The sequence below is a fragment of the Pogona vitticeps genome, chromosome 2 (assembly GCF_051106095.1).
Source record: "Pogona vitticeps strain Pit_001003342236 chromosome 2, PviZW2.1, whole genome shotgun sequence".
NCBI classification, from domain to species: Eukaryota; Metazoa; Chordata; class Lepidosauria; order Squamata; family Agamidae; genus Pogona; species Pogona vitticeps.
The window spans coordinates 111,069,837-111,082,055 of record NC_135784.1 but is presented as its reverse complement, the minus strand read 5'-3'; positions in this window follow the sequence as shown (position 1 = coordinate 111,082,055).

Here is a 12,219-nt window from a genome sequence, read left to right as displayed (position 1 = left end):
TGGATAAACGCATTGGCAAAGCAGCCACCATGTTCTCTAGACTCACAAAGAGAGTATGGCTCAATAAGAAACTGACAACACATACCAAGATCCAGGTCTATAGAGCCTGTGTTCTAAGCACACTCCTGTACTGCAGTGAGTCATGGACCCTTTGTGCACGGCAGGAGAGGAAGCTGAACACCTTCCATATGCGTTGCCTTCGACGGATTTTTGGCATCACCTGGCAGGACAGAGTTCCAAATAGAGTAGTCCTAGAACGAGCTGGAATTTTCAGCATGAACACATTACTGAAACAGCGACGTCTACGTTGGCTCGGGCATGTCGTGAGAATGACTGATGGTCGGATTCCAAAGGATCTCCTCTATGGAGAATTAGTGCAGGGAAAGCGCCCCAGAGGGAGACCACAACTGCGATATAAGGACATCTGCAAGCGAGATCTGAAGGCCTTAGGAATAGACCTCAACAGATGGGAAACCTTGACATCTGAGCGTTCAGCCTGGAGGCAGGCGGTGCATCACGGCCTCTCCCAATTTGAAGAGACCCTTGTCCAGCAGACCGAGGCAAAGAGGAAGTCACAAAAGCAGCAAAACCAGGGAGCCGGACAGGGGACAGACTGGATTTTTCAGTGTGGAAGGGACTGTCACTCTCGAATTGGCCTTCTCAGCCACACTAGGTGCTGTTCCAAGCCCTCCATACAGAGCATGCTACCATAGTCTTTCGAGACTGAAGGATGCCTAACTAAGTGATATATTTGCGTCTTCTTCTTCTTCTGCCTAGAATGCTGCACAGTTGCTGCAGTTCTGAAGCTGTCATAGCTAGCTACATAGTTGATAGGATGGGGCCTTTGCTTTGGGCAGCTGAGTGAGGATTGGTAATTGCATGCCACGGATGACAATGGTTAAAGCTAAATCTGAACATGGGCAGTACCTTTATTTTTAGGGTAAATTCCATAATATGTGAAAATTTTCAGGTTCTCCAAAGTCTTCATGAGGTTAGATGGCACAAAATAGAGGTGGAGAAGAGAATGACTGGACATCCCAGCATTTGTGCCGACGTTGTGATCATGGGGACTGTTGTTAAAATTCAGTCCCACAATAGAGACTGGAGAGTCACTGATATGTGTGCAAGGATCAGAATCCACTTAGCAATACATAGTGGGATGGATTAGAAATTGAAAGTTTCCCATATCTGAAGACTTAAGGATATTTGCCCTTGGTTTGGGGTTGTATTTACACTGGCTCAGCTAAAGATAACATGTGGATCTTCTCACTGGCAAAGGACAGCTTGTAGCACCATGTCGGCTATGGGAATAGGATGCCTGGGCAGCACATTGTGGCAGTTCCTGACAACAATTAGATTGGTCTAAAGACAACGAAAAGGATTGTGCAGAGCAAAGAAGGAAAACAAAATGAGTTAAGGTGGGGAGAATGTGCTTACCAGAGAGGAATGCTTTCCCCATTAAGGAGCTTCCTCCTAACAGGAGGCTGAGTTCATCGCTGAGGCATTTCTAAAAATGCCACCATCAAATGCATGTGGTGGCTGTCGCCTGCCAAGTGGCCAGGCGCGCATGCCAGCTGGGAGAGACCTGGGCAAGGCTGGCTGGAATCCATCAGGGCTGAGAATAGCTGAGCTGCAGCTGCAAGCTTGCCTCTTAAGTATGCCGCACTCCTCTTGAAAACTGGGAGAGGAAGCCAGGTGGGCTGCCCGGTGGCCTCTCTCTGCTATTTCCATTCATTATCGCCAAACCCAGAGAGGGAGGCACCTCCCCCATGGAGACTTTGCCAAAAGCCCAGGCAAATTTTCATAAACAATACCCTGAGCTTCTTACATTGGAGCAGAGTACAGGGAAGTTTACATTTTGGCTTACCATTCCCTGGCTCCTGCAGCCAGTTTGTGGAATCCTGCCTGAGGAATACTGGGAACTGTAGTCTAAACATGGACCCTGGACTCTGCATTTGAACTAATTTGGATGTCTCGGGTCAACATATTGATGGGTTCAGGTCTCAACAGTTGCTAAGTTTTGTGTCTCTTCCAATTCAATCCTGCGCATAGCATGGAAGGAAGTGCCGCAGAGGCTGAAATCCAGTAGTCGGTCATGTCTAGAGTAGGCTCACCGAATTAGTGAGGATTTGGTGAGTCAACACCTAAATAAACCCCATTGATTTAATGGGCCTACTCTAGTTGTGACCTACTGCTGGATTTCAGCCAGTGGGGCCCATGGGGTGGGGCAAGTCTGTGTATGTAGAATGACCTAGTCTTTCATTCAGCCTGGTTTGAATGCAAGAACTACATACCACACTCTTTACTGTTGGATAATTAAATCTTGTAAATGGTGTTGTGGGTGACATGTGGCCCCACCTTCTGCTAGGCTGTGGGCATCCTGCTGTACAGAAGGGCCTGTTCATGTGCAACAGCCAACAAGAAGGTGAATTCTGTCCCCCCGCCGGGAGCTCTGCCACCTCCTGCAGAGACAGAAGGAATGGTTTTAGCAGCAACCGTAGGGAACGTCAAGAAGTCTGAGAGCCACACCCCTGCCTCAACAGTTTTGTGTGGGCGCTCTTTTTTAACTGAAGAAGCCCCCTCCTACCTGCCCTCTAGTGTCCTAGGGAGCCTTTTCCCATAATTTGTGCTGTTTCTGACCTGTTTTAAGTAACTTCTTACCCTAAAATAACTTGCAACAAAGAAAGGGAAGGCAGAAATGAAGTGGTCATACATGGTCTGCTGAGTTTTCTAACAGGTTTGTACAGCTCTAGTTCCTGAATATTTTTTAATCAGCCTCTCGCGGAGTGAGAAAGCTTGATCCTGCAGGTGATCTTGGGCTTTACCTCCTATAAAGCCTCTTTACTGGCTATGCTGAATGGGGATCATGGGATTTAGAGTCCAAGGACATCAGAAAGACCACAGACGCTGCATTCTTGCCTCATGCAGTCCTACCCACTCTCTGGGCAGATTATAACATAATTATGCAAAGAATAACTTTGCTGCCCATACAGTGGGACCCCCTCATCTGCAGGATCAGTATCTTCTGATTCATTTATCTGTAGTCTAAAAATATTAAAAATGTTAAAAGAAAAAAAATTGAAACATACACACACTCATAGATGGATGGATGGATGGATGGATGGATGGATGGATGGATGGATGGATGGATGGATGATGTTAACATAACTGGCCACTAGAGGGAGCCAGAAACTGCTATGTATAACATTAGCTAGCAAAATAGATTTCCACGATGTCATTACTAGAACTGGCCACAAGATGGCACCAGGGACCATGCTATGTACAGTATAGTGTTTGCTATTAAAATAGCTTTCTGCATTTTTCAGCATCCACACAGGGGAGCACACCTTGCAACCGATCTCCTGTGGATACAGAGGCCCTACTGTATGCTATTCTAGTTGTTTTGATTTATATACTGTGTCTAAAGCACTCTCGGGGCATTTTGCAACATAATTACACAAAGAACAACGTTGCCACCCAGAAAGCTGGGATACTCATTTTACCAACCTTGGAAGGATGGAAGGCTGAGTCAACCTTGAGCTGGCTACAGAAATCCATGGAATCGAACTCAGCTTTTGAGCAGATACTTGACTGCAGTACTGCAACTACTTCATGTGAGAAGCCATGACCTGTAGCAGTGTTGGTGAATTCACATCATCTGGCTCAGATTTGACTTGCATCGTCCATCTGGACCTGTCCCTGCTGCTCGCCACTTGCCCTTACGTGGTGGCATTGACAGTATCATTCGGTAGTGTCTCTAGAGGGCAATCCACACACAGAAACACATTTGCATGTGGACTTCTCTAATTGAAATAAGTGTTTGTATGCATTCTGCTCTTTAGATCTCTGGGGAAAAAACAACAGATGTGTCAGACAGATAGTGAGGAAACTCAGCAAAATCTGAATGAAGAACAAAGGCACAGTACTGAGGATATGAAACGTCTAACTGATTAAAAACAGATTCCCTAACTGACCTTAAGGAGACTAGAATTAATATTTAATTTAAACCATAAAGGGCATGTTCTGCCCCTGGTTAAAGACTCCCCTGCCTTTCCTAAAGCACCCTCCCTTTCAGTAATTCAGCTGACCTTTCACCACAGGGTCCAAGCCCCACATGGGATAATTTGCAGTAAAATACTCCTAGAAATGCGAAGGGCTGAGCTCTGAAATTAACTGCTCTTTTAAAAATGAGACAGTTAGGGTTTTATTGATACAATAGATTTAAACCTACACCTAGCTCTTTCTTTGGACACACATTAATTCCACACACACACCCGGCTCCAAAACCGACTGCTGTTCTGTCTTCTGCAAATGAAGGACAATGTTGTAGAAAATATTCTTATTTCCTGGCATCATTCTATGATTTCCTACTCCACTGTCATTGTTTAAGGAATAAGGCTAATGGAAAAAAAAATATCCACACATATTTGTGTAACTGGAAAAGCTAATTTAGAGCTGGTTTTTCCATTCAGATTTTCCATAAACATTTCAGTGCTTAAGTCCTCCTTAATATTTGCTGAAAATGACTATTCTGTTCAAGTACTTGTTGAAAGCAAATTTCAGTTTGAGTTCATGGCAGCTTATTGGAGATGCAGAACTAATTAAAGATTTGCTCAAATAAAGACAAGGAATGTGTGACTTTGCATTTGTTGAACTTGTGTTTTTTTGTGAACTTTACTGAAAGGAAAGACAATGCAAGTGCATGTTGCGAATGCATTCATCCAAATGTTCTAAAGTGGCAGCAGATTCTGTTCTGTAAGGCTCATATCACAGCCAGTGTGAGGTAACTCGGACTTTTGAATTCATTCAGAAAGCAGCTGCTAATATTCTGATTGGTTCAGCTAGGTGGAGCCATATTAGATCACATCTAAGCGAATTACATTGACTGAAATCCAGTAATAAGCCATCACTAGATAGTCCCATTGAATCAGTGGAACTTGCAGAGGAGCTGACTCACCAAATCCCTACTGAATTAATAGGCCTATTCTAGTTGTGACTTAATACTGGATTTCAGCTGTTGATTACATACTTTTTCCTGAACCTGATTGAAGATATTGGTGCTTCTTTGTTTTTAAAGCTTTTTAAATACTTAAGGATCTTTAGGTGAAACTTTCATTTGATTCAGAAAGTTCTGCTTATAAGACTTTTTCTGTGGTGGTATCCTGTCACTGAAAGGCTCTCTGTAAGGAGATTTGACACCCACCATTACTATTGCTCGCTACCATTCACACTTGTTGAAAAACAGCCCTAATATTTGCTTTGTGTTTGGGTGAGACGTAGTTAACTGAAGAAAAAAGGAATCCGCTTCTGGGATCTTCCCTTCTGTGGAGTCACTTTTTGAATGTTAGTGAGCAGAAGGTAGGGTATCTTATAGACCATCTTGACTGTTGGCATTGGTGTTGTCAACATTCAGGCTGCCCTTTGCTCTGTACAGCTTGGCATCCCTTTTCCCCGCTGCCTATGTGGGCATGACATTGTGCAGCAATATTTTTTGGCTTTTTGAATTGTAGGTACAGAAACACATCTCACATTCATAAATCAGACGTGTTTTGAAAATTTGAATAAGCATCTTAGCCCAGCAACATAATTTCTTTCAATTCACAGAGGAATAATAGAATATGAGAATGCTTTATTTACATCACAGTCCTCAGTTTAGCTTGTTCCAGATTTCAGTCATTATCCTTTCTAAACTATCCTGTCATTTTCCTTTGCCACTTGGATCCATTGGATTGTAACACCTTTCATCCCCTGCCCCAAAACCCAATGGCAGCTGGAGTATGATTCTGGAGAGCCAGATGTTGCTCTTCTTCAGAATGACCTTTGCAGTTGGCCATCTAGATCAGTGGTCCCCAACCTTGGGCCTCCAGATGTTCTTAGACTTCAGCTCCCAGAAATCCTGGCCAGCTGAGGCGGCGGTGAAGCCTTCTGGGAGTTGTAGTCCAACAATATCTGGAGGCCCAAGGTTGGGGACCACTGGTCTAGATGCCAAATCTTTAAAAAACATGATCCCTTGTGATTGTGTTTTCTCTTCGAATGCCCTCTTGATGGGATGAAGGCCTGACCCAGTATGGCCCCCAAAAGCCGCTCTGCCTTCTTCAACAACAACAACAACAACAACAACAAAAATCCTCTCTTTATGTCTCTCAGGAGCAACATGGGAGAAAAACCTGCCCTGACAAAGGCAGCGGAACTGCCTTCTATGTCATGCCTTCTGTGGGATGGCCAAGCTTGCCTTTGGAAATGCAGGTGAGATGTTTCCTGCCACTCACTCCAGGCCTCTCTCTTCTTATTTTTAGATGAAGGCAGGATGTGATACGGATCAAGCGGAGACGGTTGTCAGCTTTTAAAATGGCACACCAAAAGCCCACTCGCATCCCGCTTATCTCCACCTTTTAAACCCCGCCAGGCCCAGATGGCAGGCCACCTTGTCGTGCTTTGAGTGTGCAGTTTTGCTCTGCATTCAGTGTCACTTTCTGCATGAAAGCAAAATGCCGTTCTGAGCCTTTCAAGGTGATAATGCTACAAGTGTCCCCCTGCTCCTGTGATAAGTGCCCAAAGGGCAACTCGGGAGACAGACTCTGCAGCCATCAGAGCACACCAGCCTCCACAGATAGGCTCACCGAGAGTATATCTTTAGAAGGAGATGAAAGCGGCTCCCTCTTCTTCTCTTTTTAGCCATATCGCAAGCAAGGATGTTTTAACCTGATCCTTTGAGGAGCCTGGTCTTTCCATGTCTGAAATCTCTGTGGTTTCATATTTTAATCCAAACTGAGAGGAGAAATGGGGAGAATCTAAAAAAAAGGAATTGATGCATGTAATCCACTAGGATTAGTTTGGGGGTGTTGGTAAAATGTCGTCACTAGCAACAAGTAGGAAAAATCAGCCATAAAATGGTAAGCGACAATATATGATTTCCCCTTTCTCATTATCTGCTTTGTGAAAAGTCTGAGGGAGAACTTTGCTTGGAGACTCATTCAATTTCACTGCACGCATGTTGTGCATTGACAATAAAGGTTATTAATTTTTAACTTTTGACATGGGGAGTGATGAATCGGCGGCCTTCTGAAAACAGCAAAGAGTATCCTCTTGTAGATTAAAAACGTCCAGAGGTAATGGTAGAGCCATGGTAGCATGATTTGGCATCATTAAGTTGCCACAAGACTCCTTGTGGGTTCTGTGGATAAACTGACACATTTATCACAGCATAAACATGTGTAGAGCCAGTCTTTCAGGTGATGCTCTTAAAAACCCACGAGGCCTTATAAAGCCTTTAGTGTAACATGCAGTGGTGAGGCCCTCAGGTTTAAATCCAATGCTCTGCTCACTGTAGCCGGGGGGGGGGGGCTTTCTCCCGCTCCCTTGTAACCTTCCACAGCACAAAAAATCTATTCCAGAGAGTTTCCCAGCCCTTCAGAATAGATTTTAGGGCACACACATGGATTAGTGGGGTGGCGTGGGAAGTTGCCATGGCAGAAAAGAGGCAATTTGCCCTCTTGACTCTTTGGTGGAAGCACCTCATTGGATCCTTTCTTCAGAAATCTCCTCATACCCAGAACAGCTCTACCTATTAAACTTGGCCAGTGCAGGTGGCTGAGAATTTCATTCAGTCTGTTTTGTTACAAGCATAGTAAAAGTCACACTATTTGTCACAAGCGTGAGAAGGCAAATTTAGATTTTTGAAAAATGGAAGTGTGAGAAAATGAAACGGACAGATCCATCCATAGTTACTGCTTCCTAGCGAAGAAGGGTCCTCTCTCCAGCCTGCATGCTCTTTTGGCACAGCAGATTGCTGCCAAGCAGTGGAGCAACAAGAAAACTTACCACTTCTCCATCTCTCAACACACACTCTCACTCCTGAGTGTGGGAGACTATGCTTTGCTGGTCACACCCAGAACTACTTTCCATGCTGTCTTAGTTAGCACTCCTGCACTGCAAGCACCCCTAAATGCTTATATTTGTGCACATTTAAGTGCAAAAGACCTTCCTTGACAAGAATCCTCAACCTTCTGAAAACACTAAGTCTGTAGCTGGGATAAACCCAACTTTTGCCATATCCAGAGAAATCATCAGTGGGACTTAACCTTTGCTTATTTTTGTTTGTCACATTACTATCACAGCTCAATTCATGAGTCTAAGCATGGGCTTCCTCCTCCCCACTTTATTCTTTCACTATTCTGTGGAATAAATCAGACTGAAGGAGTGTGCCTGGCCCAAGTTCATCCCATGGACTTCATGATAAAGGGGGCCTTTGACCTCAGAACTCTCAAGTCCTACACCAACACACTAACCATTGTAGTGCACCAATAACTGTGACTAATAACTCGCCTTCATTTCTGTCTATCACCTTTAGGCAGAATGAACACTGGATTTAGCCCTATGTAATTAGCAATAGCATTCCTTCTTATTGCCCAATTTTCTATCTCATGGATGGATCTTTAAAAATTAAAAGGATCCATCCACGACATTCGTTCGTTCGTTCGTTCATTTGTTCGTTCATTCATACATTCATTCATTCATTTGGTGCAGGGCTGTAAATCTCCTGATGACTTCTCTTCAGATCTTAGTTTTCCTTCCTTTGGAATGGATCTTAAAAGTCACATTCAGCACTAATCCTAAAACTAAAGAGCTATGAGTAATCTTGGTGTCAATGATATACATAATTACAGTATCAGAGACATCTTGCATATATATACTTAAACTGAAGTCTGAGGGGGATTGGGAACTGCATTTTCCTAGTTCAAAGGTTTTGAAGTGTTTTGTATTCATAAATGTCCCTTCTAGACAGAAAGAAAAATAAAGAAGGGCCTCTCTAAGCATAAACAAGATAAATCTGTGCTAGCTTAGATGACAGTGCTGCCTCTCACCCTCAATAGATTGGAATGAAGATGGAGTTAGAGTAAGTGCACCAACATTTATATTGAAAATAACCAGTGGGGAGCAATAGAGAAAAACACAGTGAAGTGCCAGGGGGCCTCTCGGCCTCTCTTGGTTTTTCGTAAGTGACCACTCATAAATGGTTGTTCTCTGACCACTTATTTTTAGATTTGTTGTTTCCTTTTTCTTCAGGGAAATCATTTGGTTTTAAAAAATCCTTTGTTCTTCTTTCATCTGCAATGGAGGACTTGTGGCGTGGATGCCTCCTTGTTGCCCTGCAGCCGAAGTGCATGCATTGAAGCCAGCTCTGGTGGTTTCTGAGCAGAAAACCTGGGTTTTATCCTGTTTTGTTCTGAATGGATTTATTCAAATTAGAAATACGTATATGGCCCCCGCCTTCCCCCTTTCCCCCTTCCCTTGAGCAGCCTAAATGATTGCTCCTAATTCATAGCTATAAGCTCATTTTACTGGCCTATAGTACTCTTTTAACACAATTGCTACAAAGTCCTAAATATCAAAGCAGGAGGGTCACCTCAGCCAGTTGTGTGCTGTCACTTCCTGTAGCAGAAGGATTGTAGGAAAGCAAGAAGCCCACCACGAACCAGCCTCTGCCCTCTGATATATAGAATTAAGGCCTTTTTTTTTTTTTTTTTTTTGATAAAGAGAAGCCACTGTGGCTAGACTGACTTCAAAAATAAACAGATATGAACACAGGCCACTTGGTTTCAAAGGCCTCAAATTAAATCTTCTGCGCTTTCATTTTTTCTGGCATGTGTTCTGGTTGGAAATCTTCTCACCACCTTTGACAGTTCCGGCACTTGAGCATCAAACTAAATGCACAGTTAAGTCTCTGGAACGATTCGTTCTGTGCCAGCACAAGCTTTCGCAGGACTTGAGGTGGGAAGGGTGTCATGACTGCCCTTGTTCGTTTCCCCGGCTGCTACTCGGGAAAGGTGTCTTTATCCCCAGCTGTTGGGGGCAAAGAGTACTCGAAGGCAGCAGGAGGAAAAGGGCCAGAAAGTTCCTGTGGAAGAAGCTTCCTGCCCAGTTGGGACTATAAAAGAGGAGGCTACTGATCGTCTGAGGAAGCCTGCAAGGAGACGGAGAGAGACCTGGGCAGAGGGAGAGTGGGAAGGATTGAGGCAGAGAAGGAGAGTTCAAAAGAGGCACAAAAAGAGTCGAATGGAGCTGAAGAATGGGCAGACTGACAGCCCTGAGTGGGCGAGCGGGGGCTGAGAGTGCACCTGGACGCACCTCCTTTGCTGGACTGTCACTAATTGGCAAGCCTTGTTTGACTGAACCCAGCACTCTTCGAGGGCTTTTGTTCATGCCTGAAGGGTATATCAGCCTACCATGAAGGGTTGATGGGGGGATCTCGGTAGCAGGACACAACCAAACCTCAACCCAAATGTCACTTTGATCCCAACAACCCAACTGAGAGGGTGGAGAGATCAGAGAAAAACTGACAAGGAAAAACGAATGTAGTGAGAGAGGACTGAGGATAAAAGACACTTCTGTTGAGAGTTGGTCCCCATTTGTTTCACCTGTGGATGGGAGCCCTGCAACGCCAGGCCAGCACTGTGTCAGCAGAATTTTTTGAACATCTCCCTGCCTACATGATTCTGCTATTAACTGTGTCGTTTGGTTGACTGTTCTTTGAAAACTAAAATTTTAAGAAGTGTTCCCATGTATTGGCTCTTCGTCCTGTCAGTCATCTCCAGCAGCCTCTTGTCTGTTTGAACACCTGATGAGAGGAGGTATAATAACAAGCAGTTTCTTTGCCCCTTATATTCCTGGCTGATAGAGATGATCACTTTGTTATTATGTGCCACTGATTGTAGGATGTGTCACAAGGGATCAAGCTCAAGATCAGCAAAGGCTATGGTATTCCCAGTAACTCTGCAGAGGTGTGAAAGCTGGACATTGAAGAAAGCTCCATCCATCAATATACAGCACTACAGCTACAGTGCAGTCTGGTTGGAAACAAGAAGTCCTGTGGGCTCGTCACAATAAGGCAAGGCTTACTAGAAAAAAGGCAATCATACTGGGGGAAAATGGGAGACCACAGGAAAAGAGGAAAACCAAATAGGAGATGGATTGGTGTACTAAAGGAAGCCACAGTCTTGAGTTTACACAACCGGAGCAGAGCTGTTAATGACAGAACTTTTTAGAGGTCATGAATTCATAGGGTCACCAAGGATTGAAAGCAACTGATGACACACAACAATTAAAAAAGACATGCACATCTTTGTGTTTTCCCCAGGCAGCAGCATCCCTGGAACTTGCAAGAATTCTGAAGCTGTAGTCTGAAAACATAAAGATGCGCAGAGAAAAATTTGCCAACACTCTTGAGTGTCACCATCAGGAAGATGCCGGCCCCATACTTTCACAGCCCATCTTTTGAACAATGCCATCAGAACCTGGGGAGAAGTGAGAACTGTACCACCTCCAATGCCTGGAACTAGGACCTTGAATACAGGAAACAAACTGCAGAACAATGGCCAAGTCTAGATTAAGACCATGTAACTGCCATTAGAGACCCTCAAGAGTGACATATGAAGCCTTCTGACAGTCCATAACATTCCTATTCTGTTCCATTTGAAGCCTGTTGCAAATGGGATTCTAGGGTTTCCATCACATGCCTCTAAATCCTCTTTTTCTTTCCTCACCCTTGTTTGTCTTTTTTCCTACCCTCCAGCTTGCATTAAAGTTCTGGTGACCACCCACCCAAAAACCTAGGACCCTATTTTTCGTGTTCCTTTTTTGTTTTTTGGAGGTGTATGTGTCAATCAACATACTTGTCTAATCCCTTTGACAGGTGGTAATCATTTCTCTAAACACATTCAAATAGGAACAATTCAGAGAGTTAATGCAGAAAATCCCTGGCCACATAGTAACTATTACATTTCAGTAAAAATCTATCACTGCTGGGGCCAAAGAAAGTGACTCTGCTTTTCCTTTTCCCCTTTCCCCCCTCTTGGTACAGCCAAAAGCCAGCAGACATTAACAATCCTTCCTCCGCTGGCCCACAATCCTCCATCCTGACATATTGGTTATTTTTCAAGTGTCGCTGTAACAATAACCAGACGTGTGTATTGCTCATTGAAATATTGGAATGCGGCTCCTCCTTGAGAGATACCTTGTCTGGGACTCAAAAGGGGAAGAAAGTTCCTCTAAATAAACAGAACTGCTTTCCTTTTGGCATGAACTCTGCACACTCCAGACATGCTACATATTGTCCCATTTGTGGGGTTGCCTGGATTCCAGATGTGGCTGGCAGCAAGGAGTTGGCTTAGAGAGGCCCAAGAAATGGCAATGATACTCTCCATGGCCACGAACCAATAT